The following is a 24,312-nucleotide window of genomic DNA, read 5'->3' as shown; positions in this document are numbered from 1 at the left end:
AAAAACTTTCACAAATATGTATTTCATGAGAGTGCCAGGCAAGAAGCAACACTATCTTCAAGTAAAACTTGTCTGAAAATGACAAGTCATGTGTCTCTTCCTTAACTAAGACTGTTAGTAACAGAAAAGGAAACTAAAGCCACATCCTGGATTGTTTTACAGGCTAAACTGTGGCGCTCTGTGCTGAGGTTTACGGACGTCATTAACTCACCTTTTCCCAGAATACAGAAATATAACATGCACAGCATTTAAATTATAAAAATGTAACATAAGAATGCTTTATTAAAATAACGTCCTTATTATGAATATTTTAGATAAAAATGGTCTCTAAAAGTTGAAGCAGATAATGTGGAAAAGAAATTCCAAAATCAACAAAAATGTCATTTAAGTTCTAGAACCACGCAGGCACATGGAGGGACCAAGCTGAATAAAAAGAAAAATAAGGAAGGCAGAGGACAAAGCAAAATGATCTCTCAAGGTCTTTTTTTTTTTTTTTTGAGGAAGATCAGCCCTGAGCTAACTACTGCCAATCCTCCTCTTTTTGCTGAGGAAGACTGGCCCTGAGCTAACATCCACGCCCATCTTCCTCTATTTTATATGTGGGACGACTACCACGGCATGGCTTGCCGAGCGGTGCCATGTCCGCACCTGTGATCCGAGCTGGCAAACTCCGTGCCACCAAAGCGGAACATGCGAACTTAACTGCTGTGCCATCGAGCCAGCCCCTCTCAAGGTCTTTTGAAGCTTTAAGATATAGAGAGAATCCTTTAAGGGCAGGATATATGCAAACGATTTTTTTTTCTTTCCAACAGAAATGAATTAGCATCTTTTAATCTATATACAGTATTTTGAAGTCTCTGTTGGTTTATTGTGTCTTACCCATAAAAATCACACAATTAATACACTGACTTCAAAAAATAAGGCCCAGCAGAGCAGAGAGAATGTATTCTGTGCTAGAAGTATATGTAAGAAGAATCAGAAAATTCATCAACAGGCAGTGAAAAATTTTAAATACCTTCCCTCTTTCTCCCAGAAACCTTATTACCCTCCAGGAAGATGGAGGTGAGGGATGTTTAAGAGTACTGACATCTAAAAACGAATGTATTAAACTTAAGGAAACAAAATACACACACAAGTGCACAAAGTACAATCAATAATTCTTCCTCCTCAAATAACGTGAATGAAAAATCAGGGCCAAATTCTGAATGGGTGATGTGTTGTATTTGCAGTTTTCCCACTCAAAAATGTTTACAGATGCAGACATGCATTCATACGAAATGCTTACTTTCAGCAACGTGTACAGGGAAACAAAGTTAGAAAAGACTGGAGTAAAGGCCTCAAACAGATACTCCTACCCAACCCCCAAGTATTTCCAAATTTTGGCTACAATCTCAGATGAAAACTTTAAGGAAGTTTGTTTCTTTTTTGAATGAACATTAGACCAAAGGCTTTCATTTATAACACCTAGGCCAAGAAAGTTACCCTTTGGCGTTATGTCTCATTGAAAGGAGTTACATCAAAACCATGCACTGCCTAAGTTTCAAAAAGACAGCTTTTGACACATCTATCCAATATGTATACACAACCTTAGGAATCATCTGCTTCAGAAGGGAGTGGATCTTAACAGATTTTTTTTCTGAAACTATAACTGACTAGGTATTACAAAAAAAATATTTCACAGCAGCAGCAGAATTGAAGTGATGGCGGTGGAAAGCAGAGCACAAAATATGTAAAGGCCTCGGGGATTACATGTTAGAATTCCTAGGTGTAAAACCTCACCCTTTCGTCGAGAGAAGCGTCTACTCATAGACGTCCAGAAGGGTTCTTTGCAAAGGCGCAGATAAGTTTCTCTCTAAATTTATCAAAGTTAGTACCCGTCCAGTCTCAAAGCACCCTCTAATGAACTGTTCTGCTTAACTCAAGTGGGAGGTAACTTGGCAATTAAAAATTTACGCATCTTCTTTCAAAGCAAATTGTGGTTGTGGCTGGTTTTGAATGATTCTGAATGGTTCCACAGATCTACAAATTCCAGTTTTCCTAAGATACAAAACCAACTCAGCAGTCTTCTACCATATCACCAAACAATAACAAACAGGGACAACACGGAGCATTTGAAAATAAGTTTCCCAAGCTTTTTTCAATTGGCAAGTTAGTTAATATTCTAAGACACATCGGGGTCAGGTCAGAGGGAAGGAAATAATTTCCTGAGACCTAACTAGCAAGCCAACATTATGAGTCTATGAATCTATACCGGAAAATTACATTCAATTGAAACACGCACACACACATCCATCCAGCTTTGGTCCTTTCTCTACCAATACTATATTCTCGAGTACTAAACAAACTCAGACAAGAGAATTATGAAAACTCGCTTCATCACAAAGCACCAAAGGGCTTTTTAATGATATAGGGAAGCGGTCCAAAGCAATGACAAACAGGTTTTATACACTCTAAAATACCAAGAAAAAAATGGAATACAATTTTTTTCACTCTCTCTATAAATCATTTCTGTCATGTGGCCTGCCCCTAAAACTAAAAATCGTTTGCTGATTTCCAAAACCATTGTACCTTATTTCAAATCCCCTACTTCACCAAACTCCAGTGAAAAAATGCTCTAGACATCAGTTCTATTGGGGGGGGGGGGGAGAGTTTTAAATATTACCTGAGAGACGGCTTTTCATGCCCAGTTACACTTTGAATTACAAAGCCAACAGCCAGGCTGTGAAATAAGGCAGAATTTATGGAGCAGTACATGGTGGCAGAAACGGTGACGTGCAGGTTTGTGCTCGCAGGTGAGACAAGTACTGACCGGCCTGTCAATCTGGTGTTATCTTGAGATTCTGACACATGCGGTTAGCATGTCAGTACACAGTGTCCCCCACTTTGCCACATGTTGAGAAAGGACCCAGTAACAAGTAAGATCAAAGTGTCTCCACAAACAGAGGGACTCTGTGAGCCATGAGCAAAGTAACACAGCTAAAAGCAAACCTGATCGCCATCAAGGTACCCCAACAACTTCACAGCACCAGAGCAGCTCAGAGGGCTCACTCTCTAGAACCAAAGTACTTGTGACGCTAGCATGTTTTAAATTCATTTTTGCACACAATACCTTTCTACAAACAACCGACAAGCGCAAAACAGTCTTCTAGAGACTCTAACGACTTAAAAACACATCCAAGTTAACAGAGAAGCATTTCACAACTAGGAACTGCCTAACACAGCCCCTCAGCATTAGCAAACAAGGGCAAAGTTCACCACGTGCAAGAGAAAGCGAAATACACATGCACGGAGACGCTCAGAACCCATGCAATTTCTCACACCTCAAACAAGACAGACCCCACCCAGGTTAGTGCTGTCCACATCTTCCAAATTCCCAGCTTTTGCATAGTCTCACCAGACCCAAGAAAGCGGGCCCAACCGAACCCCAAATAGGGTCGTGAACATCAACGACTTGTCCGACACAGTCGAGCGCTGCCAGAAAAGGGGGAGGGGTGCAGGACACAAACCACAACAAAATAAAGCACATCCTCGAAGGCTCAGGCGCTGGCCACCCAGGCATTTCGAAGGCAGACCGCCAGACGGCCAGGGTCCGGCAGGCTGGAGCCCCTCAAAGAGCCCGGAGCCGCCAGAGGCCCCCTGGCCAATCTAGCGACAGCAGGCCCCAATATTAACCCGCCAGACCGCTCCCCCACCTCCCAAGCACACAATTAACAGGCCCTCGGCAACTTGGGGGCTGCTGGTGCCCTTTTGACGGTATAAAGAGCCCCCAAGCCGTCCGGAACGGCAGAAACCCCCAACTCCTGCCTCGGCGGCGGCCATGACAGCAAGAAAGCCGACTTTTACGACAACTCCCACAATGCCCGCGGCCTACAACTCCCAGAGTGCACCGGGCTGCGCCGCGGTTAACCCTGTCGTGGCGCCGGAGCTCGCGAACCCTGCTCCTCGCCTCCTCCCAACACCCAATTGTTGCACCAACTTTCACCCTCACAATTCGACACTAACTTTGGGAATTCTGGCTAGCGGTTACAGTTATGCTATCTCGGCTCCTTTCTTTACCCCACAAACAACCTCAACTGCCTAGAAAATTATGCCTGACAGAGTACTGTTTGTTATCTTCAGAGTACTCCTCACATGGCCAAATGTTTATCATGTAAGGGGTACACTGAGCCTCAATTGATCTTCCTCTTCGCCTTTATAATTTTCTGGCATTTTTCTAAATTATGATAGCCCAGAGACTTTGGTAGTGAACATTATTAATTTAAAATCTGTTTTCTAAGTTCTGAGAATCAGCAAGAAAGACTTCCTATAACTGACCCCAGAGTCCCTAAATCTCTCTACCTTATAAGACAAAATTTCCCAAATGTATTGACTCAGAAAATTTACGCAACTCTAAATAAATCCTAATAAGAAAAATCAGTTATGGGCAATATATCTTTTCAATTTCAAGTTAATTTTTTTAAGGGAAAACCCTATTGTGCCAACACACTTTGCTTTCCCTTTTTTTATTGATAGATAATCAGAAATAGCATATCCTGCTGCTTTATTCTTTTCTGACATTAAAATATCAGCAAACAACAAGTAAAGAAACATTTTAATATAATCTGAAAATAAACTAATAGTTTATTCTTTAAAAAAAATGCACAATCACATATTTTACTCACGAAAGAACTACGTCAAGGTCTTTGTCATTTTAATTAAAAAGAACGTTTAAACTACATTTCTTTTAAATACATTGCCCATCATTTCAGTAAAGATGAAAATCACATTTAGAGATCATTGTATCATCTATAGAAGTTTAATGTCTAAGATGTACTTACACAAATGTAACCTGCTCAGACGTGTAACTGACAGACAGACAAAATCATTGTTTGGTATTTGATGCGTGCATGAAAACAACACCTAGAATTCTCCCGAAGTACCTGCTGGTTTTCTCACACCCAAATATACGATGAAATCTACACAATGTCTGATTTTTCCACAGAAACATTTGCTATTTGAAAGGGCACTCAAAATATATCATGAATTTCAAATCACAAGGCTCAGAAATCCTAATACACACACAAAACCTCAAAACCTTGTTGGAAAGATACATCTTCAGCAAAAGTCTACACCATTCTATTTTAAACGTGTCCCTTAATATTACATTTAGCTTATTAGTAAATTTTTGGATCCAGTAAACTATAACGAGAAAATACTTCTCCATCATTTATTTTTTCATTCATGTTACAGTATGTAGTTTAATTAAAAATTAAAATAAATGCTATATATCAAGACATAAAAAATTACATATACATTTTGAATTTTAGTTTATTATACTATTTTAGCTTCTGTATTTTTCTAATTTTCACTTAACACTTTAGTTAGAATTTAGCTGGGAGAAGTTGCATTGTTTTCCCTCTATTTTTTAATAGCTGCCAGACCATAAAAATTTAATGCGTATTTTATGAATTATTCTCCTGATGTTAAAATGTATGATTCATAAGAAAGAGTCAAAAATAAGTCAGAAATGAAATTGATCTCCTCGTATATTTATTACATGCTTACAGCTCTCTTCTCAGTGCTATGAGATTATATTTTCCATTAGGAAGTTAGTCATTTTTTTCTTTCCTTTTATTCTTCAAAATACAAGATTTAAAAATCAATATATAAAGGACTTTATTTAAAGATTACATTAGAAATAATTTTATACATTTTTTCAGATTACCATAATTCTTCTTTTAAAGATAACTTAGAAGTTTACTATATCCTAATTAAGTAATTTAAGTAAGTCTTAACCTATATACTTAATATTAATATCAACATATTTATAAGGAGAAAACAAATTTATTCTAGAAATGAATTTTTCAAATTCATACCAAAAAATTTAGTATTTTTCTCCCCCATTTTTAGATTCTATTTTACTCCATGAAGTTTTATGTATATTTCTTAAAATCCTAAACCTTTAATACTATGATTTTTAAAAATATTCATATATAACTGTATTAATGTATTTAAAATGAGGAGAAATCTTGTTTACTCTTGAAACTATATGCTAATAGAGGACAAACATTGCAATCTATTTCTTTTCCCAAATGGGGTGTTGGTGACAAAGCCAGACTGTACAAATTTGCATATCTTACATCAGATTCTATGTATAATTTCGGTAACTATTTCTTTCATTCTTTTAACTTTATAAAATACGTAAAAGCATCTCTAAATGTTTGTTTAGATGTTTTAATTGCATTTTTAGTTTATCTGCTTTAAAACCTCTGATTTTCATATATATAGTTCATACTGTTCATGTAAGTAAACTGCATTAATAGAAACACTGTCAAAAATAAAATGAGTTGCTAATATTGTAATATGCTCAAAAAGTTAGTCTGTCTATTCTTTTCTTACATTACCGGTATGACACAAAGAAAAACTGAAAAGACGTCACACACAAAGGACAGGTTCTTGCCTGATTAAACAAATTGTTTATATTTACATTATGATCCTACAAAGCAATATTTTCCTAGCATGTGATTATGTCCCGTAATTTAAGCTTCTCTACTACTGCCCAAATCTTAATTAACTTTAATCCACTGGCCTGCTTTTAAAGCAGTGACCAGTCTTTCAAATTTATCAAAATAGTCTATTTTTTATTATCACGTACATTTACATTTATGTTTAGGAATATTTTAGTTGTCGAAAAAAATCTTTAGTTTCTGATTTTGCTAAATATAATTTTAATTTTGTTATGTCTTAAATACTTAGAAAATATGGATGATAAGAATTGTACTATCATGTCAGTCTATTAGAAAGTGCAAAAAAAGGGTCTTTTTTTTCCCCAACACATTGATCTTTCTAAATGAAAATTTTCCAACTAATTTGTTTTATTTAACTTAAAAATCTGTCTTTCTCTCATCTTCATAATGTTTTATACGAGTTAAGATAAGCAAAGCTTAAGTACGTCTAATTGAAATGCTCTCTTTTCAACAGATGAGTAAACAATAGAAAACTTTTGCTTACCTAAAGATGAAAAGTTTCACCTTTAAAAGGATCTCACAGATTCTTCAGGAGATAAACCTTCTGGCATTTTCCTATAAAAATGAAAAAGATACAGGTTAATGATTATAATCACTTCTACTCTCTGAAAAATCAATAATGGGATGATGGATATTTGAATTTTTTGAGTCCTAATTTTAGACAGCAAGGCTTAAATATAATTAAATTAAATCAATGATGCCAATTAAAAAATAATTCTGTTTTAAATTTTATTGCAGAACCATAATAAAATCGTAGTTTCTTATACTTAGTTCCACATTTTATTCTGCCATTGACGTATCTTGTGGGTCTTATTTATGACTCAATACTTTTAATATTCTTTCAATGTAATTAAGTCATTAACTCTCCTTATCTGTTTTTAGATGTTTTCTAATACGTAATAATACCTGTTTTATACATAGTTTCTATAGCCTAAATTTCAAATAAACAAGTAAAAGAAAAAAAAAAATCCAAACTCTAAACTTTCTAGCTTTCAAAAGGCTTTTTCTAGCTTCAAATTAATTTCTCCAAAAACACATATTTAAAACACTATGTACTCTAAGATGGAAATATTAAATACCCAAGGCAGAGTAAGATTTAGGCTGAATTTTTAAAAACAATTATCTTGCTTCTCCTTCTCCTTTCTGCTCCTAATTTTCTCTCCATTTTAATGCAGGTTTACATTCATTAGCTCACATGCCTTCTCTCCAAAGAAAAATTATTTTCTGCTTGGACAATTTTCAGATTCCTTACATTTTCACTTAATTTCACATAAGCATCTACTATTTCGAACTCTGGAAGGGGGAAATTAGTATTAATTATGCTGCTTCTCCCCCCAGTTTCTTTTCCTAGACCTGTTTTCTAATTCCTCCCTCGGTATGATTCCACCAGACCCCACTTAGCGTTTTTTTTTTTAGCATATCAAGATTTGTCTAACATTTCTTTGCCCAACATGTGAGGGCATATTCTGATTTTGTTTTTGTGTTCTGATGCATAGATCACAGTTGGGCTCGTGTTACCTCTCCTGACTCCAACCCTAAACAAACTAGGGCCTTGTGACCTTTCATTCCCCAGACCCCAGCAATGTCCTGTTCCTCACCAGGACATCCCATTTGGGATTCCACACGGATGAATAAAGTTGGCAAGCACAGGTGAGTTAGAAGGCCCAGAAATAATGCCAACCACAGGTGTCACTTTCGCATCACGGAAAGTCTCTTGCTCATACGTCACCTGATGCTTTAGAGCAATATAGAACTTAAAAAAATTCCTATGCACAAGCACTACCAAATTCCTTTTCCTTAAGTCACTCTTGGCTACTTGTGATTTCCTAAGGCTTTCTTTCAAAGGAGTGACCTTTGTGGTACAATTTTACAAACGCAAAGCGGAGGGTAGTGGACTTGGCCACGCAGGGGCCCGACCAATTTCTAGGGCAGAAGCAACATTTCTGCTAGGTGTCCACCCAGACTAAAAGCTTGAGTTCGGCCTTTCATTTTGCTTTGTCATACACTCCTTAGAGATTGGAGGTACACATACGATTGTGCTGTGCCTCAGTTTCTCATCTCTAACTTGATTCCATCCCTCAATGCAACAAGATGATGCTACAGTGGGAGCTGCCAGGGGAGACAGAATCAAAGGCAAAAAGAAGAGAGAAAGACTTAAACTAATAAAGCATTTATTCCTCAGCTCTACCCATTTTCCCGAAGCCGTTGTCCTAACGATGGAGGTGGACTGTGGTATTGGGCTAGGTTGAGGGGTACAATATGGAGAGCCTCTAACAGCCCCCAAATCCTACAACACTGCAGAAAATAATATGGTCAGAAATAATGGCAATGTTTTTCTTTTTTAATTAAAAAAATGCCAAACTAAAAGCCTCTTTCTAAAATACTGACATGGTAGGTAAACGCTTTTCATAAAGAATAATACACAAGTGGGTTCGGAGCCATAAAAATCTTATCTTTGCTTCAGCCTCCACGCTGTTGGCTTCTTTCTCTCCGTGTAAACAGACACACTAGTCCTCATTCAGCAATCCAGTCCTATTGTAACTGGGGAGCAAGCACAGTGGGGAGCCTTTCCCCCCTCAGAGAACACTCCCTCCAGCCCCACCGTGGCTTGGTGAATTGTACAGCAAACTGAGCAGAGCTTTCTTAGTGTTCCGAAAGAGGATTCTTGCCCCCTCCCCTGCTCAGAACTCCACGCCAAATTAATCTGACTCATTAGTTCCTATTGAGACACTTCGTTATTTAAAAGAAAGCACGAAGCATAAACTTAGTTAAAAGTGATTTTTTTCAAAAGCCAAGATATATTTATCCTAAGCAGTAACAGATTAACATTAACTGCTTACCACTTTCAACACCAGCTGCAAATGGATTCTTCATTCGCTGGAACCATCGGCACTGCCAAACTCTCGCCCAAACTTCCTTTCCATTTTAGGAAACCAAGTTCCTAGAAATAATAGAATAAGAATTTTCCTTATCGTGGGCTTTTAAACGTTAACTACAAATCCACTCTAAGACTGTTTAGCATAAAGTTAGAGTTTTCTCTCTCTTTCCCTCCTTCTCTCTTCTACTTAATTTGGGAAAAATCGCCAGCTTCTTGACTTAGCTTTTCTACCTAGGTACCACTCAAAAACTGAAGGAACTTCCTCCCTCTTTCCCTGCATCCTGACTTGAAATCCCTCTTTAAACACACCACACATTTCCCTGGCTTCACTGTACTGCAATCCTGGCCAAATTTCACCAAACTCTATCCTCATAGAAAATGTAAAATGCAAAATGAGGGGGTTGTACAGGACCATCTCCAAGGTCCCATTTAGCCCTATCATTCTATATGTGTCTATGATGATCCAGCAAAACTGGAGTAACTGCATACAAGCACCCAAATTTGGGCCTCATTTCTATGTGTGTTGGTGCTGTCACTGTGTTTCTGTAAACTTTGTGCTGAATTACAACAGAAAACAGATTTTTGTGCTTTTCTAGGCTAACAGACCCCTCTTAGCTCTGCTTCTTCAACTTGATTCTTTTCTTTCTCTAAGAAACCATTCTGTATTACTAATAATGATAACTCCATTCTTTCCATCAAGACCATCACTACCACAGCAGCCTTTTTCTGACCTAATTGAGCATCTCTTAATAATACTGTAACACATTCTTCTAAGTAAAACAATAATGTTTACTCACCTGCTCCCTACTATCTTCATCCTCATCCTCATCCTCTGAGACCATTTACTGAGAGCTTCCTGGGTGACAGACACTGTTCTAAATACCGCACATTTAATCCAGCAACCTTATAATGCAGATTCGACTATCATCCCCATTTTATAGATGAGGAAATTGAGGCCAACAAAGGTTAAGCCGTTTGCCCAAGGTGTATTCCTAGTGAGTGAAGGATCCAAGTTTGAAAAGCACACATGTGGGGTACACAGCATGCGCCCTAAACCGTGATGCACTGCCTCTCTGATTAAATGATTTCCATGGGCCCTCCCACCTCTCACATTCTTTAATTACCCAGCACTTGCTTATGTCAGAATATCTAGTCTCCCAACTGATGAATTAGGCATAATCAGAATATTTACTTTATGGAATTGTTGTGAGAATTAAAGAAATTTAGTGTAAAGCGCTCAAAACAGTGCCTGGCGCAGAGGAAATAGTTTGAAGAAATGCCTGCGATTATTTAATGGGGAACGCCTCCATTTGCAGATGAAGACACTGATGTCTATAGTTAGTAGAAAAACTAGGACTGGAACCCGGAAGTAATGCGCCCTGCTTCTTTTTAAAAATACCGTTTATTAATGCAGTGCTAATTTCAGAGACACACAAATTTTAAGTCTTCAAAATATCTCCCGTCTTGTGTTTCTTAGTCCAGGGCTTTATCCACTGAACCACACTACTCTTGCTAAAAAGCAAATACCAAGGAATGAAGAATTCTGGGTTTCCCTGCCCTCACGCCCTAGCACACAGCTGGACTTTGCTACCAGTAAATTGACAACATCTAACCATTTTTGGAAGAGCAAGCTTACCAGAGGCTTCCCATCTATTAAAAATCACCTCCACGTTGAGTCGAGCTTTAACGTCTTTTCAAATGTTGATATTGATTTGGTGAAACATATTCCTCACCAGAGACACCCTGTACTTGAAAATTAGCCCTTTTTATATGTATTAATTGAAAAATAAATAGGTGGTCAGAAGGAATGGTCTCCTTCCCTGTATAAACAAAACTGGGGCTTGCAAGGGCTGTGTAAGCAATATTTATATTTTTCAATCAACGCGACATATTAAATGTGGTGACAGTCCATTTGGGCACACATTTGTCTACAGCAAAGAATGAAAGGACCCAAGGTCAACACAACTGAAGCTGGACTCCGCACGCCATAATTTTACAGAGAAACAATCACTATTGGAGGTATGTTTTCTTTCTGTGTCTTCATGGCAATAAATAAATAAAGACACACATTTTGTGATAAACAAATACTATACTAACATATCAAAAAAAGTATTGCATTTCTTGGCTAGAACACAGCCACCGTAGTAATACCTATTCAAAGGACAAAAGAAGCCTTTTTAAGAAGCACATTGGTCTGGTCATTCCAAAAAGGATTAAAATAAAATCATCTTGGTACTGTTTATATTTTCATAACTTATATCGTTAGCTTCAGACTTTCAGTTAGCTTATACCATGATACCGGCTACTCTGATTTCCTCTCAAGTTCTTATCCAAAAATCCAGGGTCCTCAAATTCTGTTAATTCCGTGACCTTCTTCGAGGAACATTCCACCTGGCCCTGAGGCCAGAACCCCAGACTTTTCAGCATTTAGCGCAGGCAAAGAAATAACGAGTATGTCTTTATTTTTTAATGTCTACAGTGCTTTTCTAGCAGTTTCAATTCTAGAATGTTAAATGCATTTTAAAAAAATAGTATTTTCGCACAGGATTTTCCTTTTACACTGGTTTATATGTTGCTGACCATACCCGAAGAATGAAGGCGCCACCTCAGAACACGGAATTTGCCTATCAGTCCAGAGAACTTTTGAATCTTGCTCCCTTCTTGTGCATGCACAAAAAGCGCTATTTCAATAAGATTGTATTTTATTAATACGTGTGATATTTTTTAACATTAAAACATTGGATCCCAAGTTGTTTTTTTATTTTTTTACTATTTATTATGGAGATTTTCAAACATAAAAAAGAAGAAAGAATATAACAAACATCCATGCATTCATCATCTCTACTTAATAATTATCAACATTTAATCACGTTTGCCTCATCTCTTATTTTTTGAGGAAGATTAACCCTGAGCTAACATCCGTGCCCATCCTCCTCTGTTTTACATGTGGGATGCCGGCCACAGCATGGCTTCTTAAGTGGCGCGTAGGTCCACACCCTGGATGCGAACCCCAGGCAGCCGAAGCGAAATGGCCAAACTTAACTGCTACACCATCGGGCAGACCCCCATCCCTCTTTTTTTTTTTCTTTGCAGAAATACTTTAAAGGAAATTATAGATATCACGGCATTTCACTCCCAAAGACTTCATTTGTGCATATCTAAAAAGTAAGGACATTTTCCTACATAACCAGAATGCCATTATCACGCCTACATAATGAACAATTAATTCCCTACGACCCAGGCCACAGTCTAATTTCTCCAGTTGGAATCTAATTTCTTGATCATATCTTTAAGTCTCCATTCTGTCGTCAGCGACAGTACACGTGTCTTCTTAAATGAAAGCTACCCCTAAAGTGGTTAATTCCAACCAGGTCTGCTAAGGACGCAGCACCCTCCCTGGACTGCTGCAAGCCCATTATCTGACGGACCATCAGGTTTCATCCAGCCTTGCTCTTACACCTACTGGGGACGTCATGTTAAATCAAACACGGATGAGAACAGGATAGAAGATCCGGTGGAATTTCAAATAGATATTTTCCCTCAAGAATCGGTGTGCACTGGGGAGCAAAGAGAGTGAGACGAGGAGACTACAAAACCCTAAATATAATCACATAGTTTAAAAGGGGTTGTTTCGCTTAATCATTCAGTACAGGTCTCTAGAGCTCAATCGACACAAGATGCAAAGCTGGTAATTTTCTATAGAGTCAAATTCATTGAAATGCAGAGAAAAAAATTCACTTTTCCTTCAATCATTTAGTTAACTCGGTAAAAGCGAAATTATAATAATCCACGGAGGGGTGTGTGGAATAACTAGATTTTTGGATGTCCTGGGAGTGAGGAGTACAGAGGTTCTTTGAGGGGTTGGGGGAGGAGACTGGAAGCTGACCTGACATATGGTTTAAGTCGTGCTCAGTCACGCAGACCAGGGCGACAGGTCTCACTTCTCCTTTTGTAGGAAATAATCAGAATAGAGAAAATAGGTAATTGAATTAAGATTATCATGTCTCTCCAATTCCATCTGCAAGCTGCTTGCTTTTCTAGAAATGAGAAGGGCTTCTATATATGACTCTCTCAAAAACTGGTGCAAACCAGGGAAGACGGTCAAAGGTGGTGCGGGCTCTGACACTCGCAGCCGTCCTGAGGGCAGCTCTTCCAGGCTGATCAGGGTGAGAACGTTGCTTGGGGCAGCTAACCAACATTCTTTCTCAACCTTTACCTTCTATATCTTCCCCTTTGGCCTGAATCCACAAAGCCACCTACAAATGTGTACTATTATTATTTTTAAATTGTTATTTTTATTGATTTACATATGACTGAACTCATTAAGGAAATCCAAATTTTGCTTTTTGCACTGAGGTTCAACTATGTGGGGAAAAGGTAAAGATACCTCTTCTTTGCCCTGTAACCAGAGCATATCATATTATGCTTTTCTCTGTTATTTCTTCTTTAATAAGGGAACTATGACAAAAATATGGAGTAGAAAATATTGACTGGTAGTATCAGAATTGAGTGAGGCATGCCCTTCAACACTCAGCCATATGCCACTCCCTTAAGAAGCTTGTTCTCAAAGACGTGCCAATGTGCCCACGTACACATTTACAAAAATGTATGCGTAGAAATGTTTACATTTGATGCGCTATGATAATTTATGTAGCGGAAGTCAAAGTGAACTACTTCCAAAATGGGACCAAAGGGCAGGATGGGAAACTAGAATGCAAAGACAGTCCTCATTCTCTTCCTTTGGTCACCAAAAACTTTCCAGAAAAATCGAGAGATAACGTAGTTGTTGGCCATTGCCCCTTACTACTCTTTTGCATAAAGCCTTTAAAGCAAGAAAAATGGCAAATATGCAAGAAGGAGAGAAAAGCTGAAAAGGATCTACGGTGATCTCAAAACTCGGAAATCCATCCTTGACTCTGACATTGGCTGCAGAACCACTCAAGGCACGTGCAGATGGACAGACAGGCTGTACACGCATCCTTGCTCACGTGATCATCCCTGTTGACACTTTCCTGCTCTCACTCAATGCCATATTACAAGAAACAACCTCAAAATAAACACACACAACACACTGCAGACAACTTTACACGCCCCATAGGGAAGGGATTTATCTTTCCTCTAAAGAATTCCTCTCAAATGCAGTTTATGACCTAAACAGTTCTGTATTATGCCATCCTTTACAGGCATTCCACTGTCCGAGAAACAGAATGCCAGCATCACTCACTCATCTGAGAAATACTTATTGATTACCTCTACATGCCTGGTAGTAGAAACACGGGTCTTTAAAGTTGGAAGGGTCCTCAGAGATCATCTAATTCAATTTATTTGCTCTACAGAGGGAGACAAGAGAGGTACAATGACTTACCAAGGCCATGCGGCTTGCTGAATTGTTTCTCTACTTAAATAGATGGCAAAGAGCTCAAAAGAAGGAAATGCCAGATAGTAAGCCGGGGCTGTTATAGAGAATAACTACCAAAACTAAACAATTAAGAGTTGTACTTTCTGATAAGTTTTCAGGAGAAGAAAAAGATTCTAGCCATTTGCCCCATCCCCTCCCCCCACATACACACACTTCCCACCCCCTCACACACGCATCCTGCTGTGTAATCGTCAACCAACTGCCTCCAGGCACCTTCCCCAGCCCAGGTGTCGGTTCGGAAAAGAGGGATGAGAGGGAAAGAGCAGGACACTGGCGATAGGACATCAAGACTGCCCAAGACACAGTCCAAACCCCCATTCAGAAAAATGGCTAGATCCTACAGAGTCACCTCAAACCAAATATTGATAAGGTGGCTCCTTTCTCTCAGAATCTGTAGCTCATTGCACTGTGTAGCTGCACAACACCTTAAGGCCAGAGCAGCTAAGAAGTTAATAGAGAACAATTCTTACAATGAAAGAGATGAAGGGAAAAGAAGAGAGAAAGAGAAAAAACCTATTTTTTCTTGTTCATTTAGTCTCCTGACAAGGGACCTTACTGTCTCCTGGTGTTAACTTCAATGGTCTCCTTTTAGGGAATGAGTCAAAAGGAGGCAGCTGGTGCCTTTTAGGATTGACCGTGCTCTGGACAAATTAGAAGTTGCCATTAGGAATTCTGAGGGGAAAAATTTGGAAGATGCTTTTTTTTTTTTAAATAGTGATGTTATATCTGTTAACATGTACATTTTTTTTTTTTTTTGGTGAGGAAGATTGGTCCTGAGCTAACATCTGTTGCTAATCTTCCCCTGTTTGTTTGAGGAAGATTGTTGCTGAGCTAACATCTGTGGCAATCTTGCTCTGCTTTGTATATGGGATGCCACCACAGCACGGCTTGATGAGTGGTATGTAGGTCCACGCCCGAGATCTGAACCCGCAAACCCTAGGCCACCAAAGCGAAGCACGTGAACACAACCACTATGCCACCGGTTGGCCCTGCATGCAATTTTTAATTAACTTTCAAAAATTTCATAGTATTAAAAAAAAATCTATATTCTGGTCTCTTAAAGTAGTTGTCAATATTAATGAAAGCTTAGCAAGTAAATTGTATTTATTTCTAAAATAAAATAAAATAATGTTCATCATCATCCCAAAAGACAGGTTGTCAAGGAGAGTTAAAGATCACCTGGTCCAGTTTTCACCTTTTGTAAACAAGGAGAGTGGGATCCAGAGAGAAGTGCCTGAAGTCACACAACCCACAGGCTGAAAATCCAGGATTTCTGCCTCACGTCTATTTCTCTTTTCTGTGCCCTGGAATTTCACCTTTCCAAAATGTTTAACCACTTGTCACCTAGTTTAATACTGTAAGGAAATCTTTGCGGTAGAGTGTTATGCTCATTTTCCAGACAGAGACATTACTGTAGGAGTCTACACTAAGAGTCACAGCCAGACTCAGAAACAAAGTCGGGTCTCCCGACGCTGAGTCGGATGTTCTCCTAAATGGGGTCTGAAAATAACAGTTTCTGTTTACACAGCGTCTACATTTTTGCTTTGTATACTATGATTTTTCTTTAGTACCCCAATAAACAAACAAACAAAAATAAACACAGCCTGTTTGAATTGGAGATCAGAATACATGCAAGTAGTTACCTTGAAAAAAGAATTCTAACACAGCGTCCCCCCAACTAAACAGTCATGGAGAATGTATTGATTTGTCAATTCCCTCCTGGACCTAGCGTCAGGTTTGGCCATGGCTGGGAAGGCCAGCTCGATGGGTTTTTCTCTTTCATAGCAATCATTCAACAGAGGAAAGAAGCTGAGTCACTAGGAATTCACCAAATGAAATTGATGCTAAAGCTCACTGAGCCCGTGGCCAAGGTAGGAGGTCCTCCCGTGCAGACCTGGAGAGAAGAGACCCCTGAAGAGGGAAACGTTACCCCACGCAGACTCCACAAACTCCACGCAAGGGACCACCAAGGGCTTTGAACCTTCTGCCACCGAGCTCTTCCAGACTAAAGACACCATAATCTGTGTTAGTTAGAGTCGCTCATTTAAAGCTTAGAAGCAGAGAAAATTGAGCAAACACCAAGGCCATACCAAACTATAATAGTAGCTTTCTCAAAGTACATTTAGAGAGAAGGAACCAGACTTACCCCTGTTAGGAACAAAACTATCACAGGTGACCACAGCTTGAATACCAAAACGATATAGGACCCCATTAGAATCATTTGACACTGCTCATTTGGGAAATTGTAATATTTTAAAAATTGTTAAAGGGGGCCGGCTGGTGGCGCAGCGGTTAAGTTCGCATGTTCCACTTCTCGGTGGCCCAGGTTCGCCGGTTCAGATCCCAGATGCAGACATGGCACCACTTGGCAAGCCATGCTGTGGTAGGTATCCCACGTATAAAGTAGAGGAAGATGGGCATGGATGTTAGCTCAGGGCCAGTCTTCCTCAGCAAAAAGAGGAGGATTGGCAGTAGTTAGCTCAGGGCTAACCTTCCTCAAAAAAAAAAAAAATTGTATTCTCAAGAAGTCTGGATAATTTGTTTCATGCAAGGGGATTGCAGATAGGTTTTGTCAGAATTGGCAGTTAACTAGATCTCTCCGGGTTGTGTGGACAGAGAGGAATAAAGATGTTTCTTCATTCCTTCTCCCCTTCCTACCCGGTACCCTCCAGCCCCGTTTTCCAGAGAAAAAACATGCCCAGGAAAATCCAAATCCATCAACATGGAAAAAAATCAGTAGGGATGGGATCATGTTTGGCCAAGTAACAGCTTTATATTAATTATATTAATTATAAACGTAGACCCAGACATTGGGTGAAATGTGGTTATAAGATTAATGGTATAGATTATTGGTAAAGATGAGTGACGTTCTTAAACGTTAATACTGTATAGCCCATACCACTTTCGATTAAGTAGTCAAATGAAGTTGCAAAAGTCAACAATGCTTATTTGCAAACTACTTAGCTGAACCTCGGAGCTTTTTAATAAGAGCGTTTGGGATGGCTCTACCCATGACGTAATGCAGTATCAGGGTTTACTTAGAGCCGTGAATACAATACATATATAAAAACAAAAGAATATTAGAATATGCTTGCATACATTCATTCATTTCTCCTTTCTTTGGCCATGGCTATAATGCAGATTAAAAAAAAAAAAAAAAAAGGTTAAAAAAGTTAGCACAGCTCTGGAGACTAGCTCTGATCCAGGCAAATCTGTGCTAGGACACACTGTTTTTAAATCAAAGTAGCCTGTAAAATTGCTAGGGGGTGAAGTGGTCTCCTTGTCCATTTTTATCGACAATTATACTTGTGTACCATCTTCGTTCTGGGTAGCCGATTTCCTTCCCATCTGTAAATTTTAAGCCAGTGCTTATCTGAATGCCTGACGAATCTTGAGAATTAAAAATGCTTTCAAAATTCTAGTCAATAGTGACAGTGAGAGTGATCAAGGCCCGAAAGTTTGTTTTGTTGTTTTTTTGGTAACATTTGGCTAGCAAAAGAGATATAGCAAATAGTTGCCAAGCGTGAACCAATAATGATATCATTGAGAATGCTTAAACCTTTTTATTTGGGGTAAGTTTCAAATAGAAAGTTCTTCAGTAAAATGGACATGGGAAACTGATAAAAAAAGAAAGAAAATTTTTGTTGACAAGAGAAAATAAAGCTTCCCTGAGATGGGATCCAATTTCTCTGGTAATTAAAAAAAATCATTACTTTGTGATATTTATTTTATGTGGCATGTTGCAAACATTTTAAACTGTAATTTTATATTTCTTCGTATATGGCATTTTGTAAAAAAGAAAAAATAAAGTCATGAAGACAAACGCTTCTGACCAATATTGAGAGCTTAAAAATATTATTGTTACTTACATTAAAATTAGCAAAAACAAAATCTTGCCAGTGTTTTTCAATTCTTTCTAACAATACTTTTTAAATACAGATAATTTTTTTTAAACATTAGACAAAATCAAAACTTCTTGAAGATTTATTTATCATGATCAAGATTTTAAAGGTTAGCGTTACATCAGAATTCTTCAATCAAAACCTAAAGAAAAGAAGATCATTTAGAATATCTGAAAATATATTTTAAAAAGAAACACAATCTACTTGTTAAGATTTTATTGATTTTGGCAACTCCTTAAAGAGATCGGAATATAGATTTTTTTAATGCTATGAATTTTTAAAAGTTAGTTAAAAATTATATGCTAACAGATATAATATCACTATTTTTTTAAAAAGTTTTTGAGTAGCTAGCAAATGCATAATGGTAAATAGTAATAAAACAGTAAAATGCCATTTTAGTTTTCATCTATGGCTCCTATTTAATAAGATATCATTACGCTTTTAAAAAATTTTTTATGTTAAATTATGTGATTTTATTTTAACTCAGGAACATATGTATATATATCTATATTTTCTTAAATGCAGTTCATTGTAGTCAAGTTATTTTTTTTTCAATCAAGGACTAATGCTTAAACATTTAGATAGCAAAGTCAGGAGACAACAGGGCTTATCCCTAAGATTTCTCTTGATGTTGGTATAGTTCTATACAATCACTATGTGCCAATTACTGTGCTTTTATAATGTCAATATATCTGGATAAAAACCAAAAGTCTGCACAGGGCTGTGTTGCCCGGGTGATGCCTGATACCTGAATGTTTGTAAACGTCAGGTAGCTGGAACTGTCACACAGCATTTTAGCATCCTCTGAAACCAAGCCATCCCTCTTTAACTTAAAAAACTGTAAGATTAATTAATTAAGGAACTAAAGTAAAGTAAATGCAACTAGTTAACCACAGATTTGAAGGTTCTAAACCTGTATTAAAATTTCCCTCTCTGTTGCTTCTTTCTATGGTAGTTCCTACGTTCTGTGTGATACCCTTTATTACCATTATTATTATTTTTTACCCCATAAGATGTATAATATTTATTTCTACATCAATGTAAATACTTGGTTTAGCAAGATATGATTATCAACTGTGTTCTGAGCTACATTTTGCATCAAAATTGTAATCGGCTGCAGCTGTTTCATTTAGGGCTAAGAGTTGGCAAAATGGAAAATTTAAAAAGAGTGATATTATTTTCCTTTGAAAAAGTTACTTATGATACTACAAGTCTCAGTTAAAACAAAAATATTCCTTTTCCTGAAATCATTGTTTTAGGAACTTTTAAAAAATAAAATGCAAGAGAAGTTCAATATGCCATATAGTTTCTCTTTCTTGATACTGGTTCATTTATTTGCATGTAAAACCAAAAATGCATTATGTTTATATGCATTTTTAAAACCTATAAATGAATATGTGACTAGTTCTAGAATGTATATTTTATCTTTGAAATTTATAAGCAAATTGAAGTAAATAGAAGGCTTATAATTCAACTAAAAGGTACAAAAACATGAGCAATAAAATACCAAATTGCTAGTATTCAAAGTCAAATTTTGTTATTTTGTTTTGCAAATCTAAAAAGAACTTAACTAAAATAATTTTTACAATTTTATATTTAGTTAGGATAGCTTTTAGTTTTTCCCAAATGTTTTACAATGAAATTTCTATTCATTGTTTTACAAATACATATACTGCAGAATTTTTTCAATTCAATTTTTCAAAAATTTAAATTAACAAAATCTTAAGCAATTAATACTTTCTTAGTATATCCTTGCTTTTCATGGAAATAAAACTTTAATGAAATTGGCTCATCTTCCTTTCAGTATTTCAAATATTAGTATTTCAAATATCAAGAATTTAAACTGTTTTAAAAAGCATAAGAAGAGTTTTAAATGTTTACAATAATTGTAGTCCTAAGCAAAAATATTTATGAATTAAAAATAATTCATATTAAAATTCAGAAATTGCCAATGATTCCTTATGGGGAGAAAATAGAGAATTATATTGGTTCTTAACAGTATCATATGTTAACTCTTAGACCAAAATGGTTTATTTTGGTCTTTTTAACATTTTTATGAATTATTAAAGGCTCAAATATCAGGACTAAATTGACAATGAAATTCTATAGTTATTAATTTGCCTTTATCAAAATGTACCTACTTGGGAAAAATTTAAACAGTACAATTTGTAGGGTAACATTCTCTTTCTATAATTTGGTTGTTTCTTTTAAAATAGGGTTCACATAAATATGTGATAACATGTCTTGCACGCTTGCAAGATATTTATAAGATATGATTTCTAAAAGAAAACATTTTAGTCAGGTCTGCTTTTTCTTCTGACCCATAAGTCAGTTGCCAAATTGTATTTGTAATCGAAGTTTAGTTTTTCAGATTATTTTAGAATTATCTATTTTTACTTTAATTCTCAAAATACGTGAAGTTAAAAAAGTATAATTATATCATTTTAATAGTAACCAGTAGTTTAATATTTAGTGATTAAGGCCAGTATTTTCCACAGGCTTTATAAAAGCCCTATGTTAAGAGTTTAAAATATTTAATTATGCTATCTTGAAAAAAATCTTCAGACATTACAAAATTGTAATGAAAGATCCTAAAAATTAAATTTGGAGACATTTTGTTTTTTGATTATGTTTTCTTTTTCCATTTGTCAATCTATTTTCATAAAGTTTAGGCTTTTTGCAAACAGATAGCCATTTCATGTCTCATATTTGGAATCACTGTTTTGATTATACTTTTGTTTGTAGAAAAACTGTCTTTTAAATTTTGTGCGTGCCTAAACCTTTCTTTAAAGCAGCATTGGAATGACCGTGATTCTGTTGAATGAATTCCACGAGTCCACATTTGAAGAACAAGTGAGGTAAATAATTAAGCTCCCTTTAACTATTTCTGGTTTAAATATTCTGCTTCTAATTTTCTAACAGGACCTATGACAGGCCTCAGCAGTAGTAATTTCTGGCATGAATGAGTTTCAAATTTTGTTTTAATTTAAATATCTGATATATTTCAGGGACTGTTAATCTATCCAATTTTTACCCTGAAATTTGCAGCCCAGTTCAGCTTTATGTGAATATTTACTTAAAAAAAATTTTAATATATTTGTAATGGGTTTAAAAAATTTTTTAAAAACATCATCTATCTTTAGCTGACCAGATCAGTGTAATTACTTTTAAATTTATGCACCTTGATAATTTCAAAGCTTGGCTGTTACTTTAGCATCTATCAATAACTCCCCTCGTTTGCACTAGACACACAGGTCATAATTCCTTCCTTTATTTTAATTGTGTCATTCACAGGAATATACAAATACCACGTGAACAGAACCACAGGGTATCACATCCAGCTTAAGGAGTTTCTTTTCTCTTCTGTTAAATCTTGTGATCTGATCTGAAAAAGAAAGGTACCTAAAAGGTTAGTCTTGAGAAAACTTTTTTCGAGGGTAGTGGGGAGTCATTACTAATGCAATATTTGTTTATCCTCTTAAAAATAACTTTAGATTTTCTTAAAAGAGGATCTTCCAAGAGTCCTACTTTCTTTTCCTTTAAATTATACACATTTCATTGAGGTCAAATGCACAGAAAAAAAAAAGAAAGATTCATGAAATTTCTTCCCGACTCAAATCCTGTGGTCCTCTTCAGACTCTCGGGGTGAAGAGCAATTATCCGGTGAATTGATCAGTGAGGACAAATAATCCACATAATGCAGGCTCCTCAAATCTTTTTTCAGTGAGAAGATTTTTTTTTTCCTTTGAATTATCTGAATAATTGCTTCAACTCTTCACTTCAATTTGCATGTCTAGACAGGAAACTAGACTGAATAAGGCTTGGAAGGACTGTGATTTTTGAAACTGCTTTTTTTTTTTGAAACTGCATTTTGAATTGTAATTCTTACTATCTCCCATGTGTAACCACACGGACTGCTGTTATCTGAGGCCTTCCGGGAATCTCGTGACATTGTAAGCAGTCATTATCCAGAAATACATATGTATGTTTTAAAACTTACCAGGATCTGTTTTACTCTTTCTCTTTTAAAAGCCCACCACAGATCTTCTTAATTTGGCACTTATATTCAGGAAAATATGAATTACCTCCCCTCCCACCCAGTTTTCACGAACAAATGAAAGTGTTTTACCTCTGGATACAAAAAAACCAAGTCTTTATTTGTGGCTTTTTACATACATTGCCGAATGATTACTTAAAGGTAACTCTTTTTAGAAAAGAAAACTGGACGCAGAAATGATTTACTTTGTTAAACATAAGATTTGTTCAATTACATTTTGCTAAAACTCTTTTTTAAAAAAAGTTATTGATCATTTCATAAGACAAAAAACTGGGCTACTTTAAAAAAAAATTATGTTGTTTGAGGAACATGTAAAAAAAAAAAAAAACAACCTAAAGCTTGATTCATCATTTCTTCAAATGGCTAATGGCGGACTGGAAAGAGTTAAAAATGTGATGGAATGAGGGTGTTTAAAACGTACAAACTTCCAGTTATAAGATAAATAAATACCGGGTTATAATGCACAACACGATGCCCATAGTTGACATTGCTGTATGTATATTTGAAAGTTGGTAACAAAGTAAATCCTAAAAGTTCCCATTACAAGGGAAAAAAAATTTTTTGTAACTATATGAGGTGATGGATGTTCACTAGATTTATTGTGGTGATCATTTTGCAATATATGTAGTCAAATAAAAAAGAAAAAAGAAAAATAAATAAAAGGAAAAAACATGATTGAATCAGGAGCTCTAATAAATGTTAGCTTATTGCTGCAACAATTACTATTGCCATATTGATAAAGAAAGACCTCGTATGGAATCCTTCATTTTCAGCCATTTTTAATCACTCTTCCTCCAGATTAAAAGCTAGAAAGTAAAGCTTTAGCATTAGATCCAAAAACCGTACACCTCTTTGAATTTTGTTAATTAATTGGGCTTAAAACATTACTTGAGCACCATTATATTTCCTCGTTGTTATTGTTGAGACCCACAAAATGGCGGCTGGAAACACGCTCTTTGGCATCACAAATGGGTCCTGTTCAAGTTGAGCTAATCAAAAAAAAAATTCAAAACAAAAACCATTTTCATCATAAATGTAGTAGAACTGTTAGACTCCACCCCGATGCTAAAATTGGAGATTGCCTTTCGAAGGTGGCCCTTTCTTAAGCCATTTTGACTTGGACGCACCTAGATAAATTCGTATAGGCCTTTCCCCTAAAAAAAAAACTGTCCCAAGGGGATTAATTTCTTCATTTCTCATGTGATGATTCTTTATTCATGCTCTCTTTCCTTCTCAAAGTGCATGAACTAGTAAAATTAAGCAGAAAAGAGGCTGGGCTAGTAAGACTGCAATATCACTTTTCTAAAAAATTGCAAATTCTATCAATTAGTTGCAATCCTTTTCTTGATAAAATCTGGTCACTTTCTTTATCATGTGATCTACTTCTTCTAAAAGTAATTCTCAATATCCTGCCTGATACAATGAAAGTGACGTCCAACTTTAGATAATAAAAGCTATCGTTGAGTAGCTGGGGACCTCCGGGCTCTGAGACATCAACAGGGTTCCATAAGGATCAAAACAGTGAAACTCCCATCCCCTAAATGTTGCAC

At 36.5% G+C, this 24,312-nt stretch overlaps 1 protein-coding gene across 3 annotated transcripts in view; it reads right to left on the bottom strand.

Moving 5' to 3' along the window:
- The window catches only part of HSD17B12 (hydroxysteroid 17-beta dehydrogenase 12), a 270,866-nt gene that overhangs the window by 177,412 nt on the left and 69,142 nt on the right, over positions 1-24,312 (bottom strand). For all 3 annotated transcript variants that reach the window (XM_070564861.1, XM_070564862.1, XM_070564860.1), the window contains 2 exons: positions 9,347-9,447; positions 6,991-7,061 (listed from right to left, as the gene is read on the bottom strand). The gene's annotated coding sequence lies outside the window, so the exon portion shown is untranslated. The remainder of the gene's footprint in view (positions 1-6,990; positions 7,062-9,346; positions 9,448-24,312) is intronic.

This window comes from Equus przewalskii, chromosome 11, assembly GCF_037783145.1.
Source record: "Equus przewalskii isolate Varuska chromosome 11, EquPr2, whole genome shotgun sequence".
Classification (NCBI taxonomy): Eukaryota; Metazoa; Chordata; class Mammalia; order Perissodactyla; family Equidae; genus Equus; species Equus przewalskii.
This window is presented reverse-complemented; position numbering and strand designations above follow the sequence as displayed.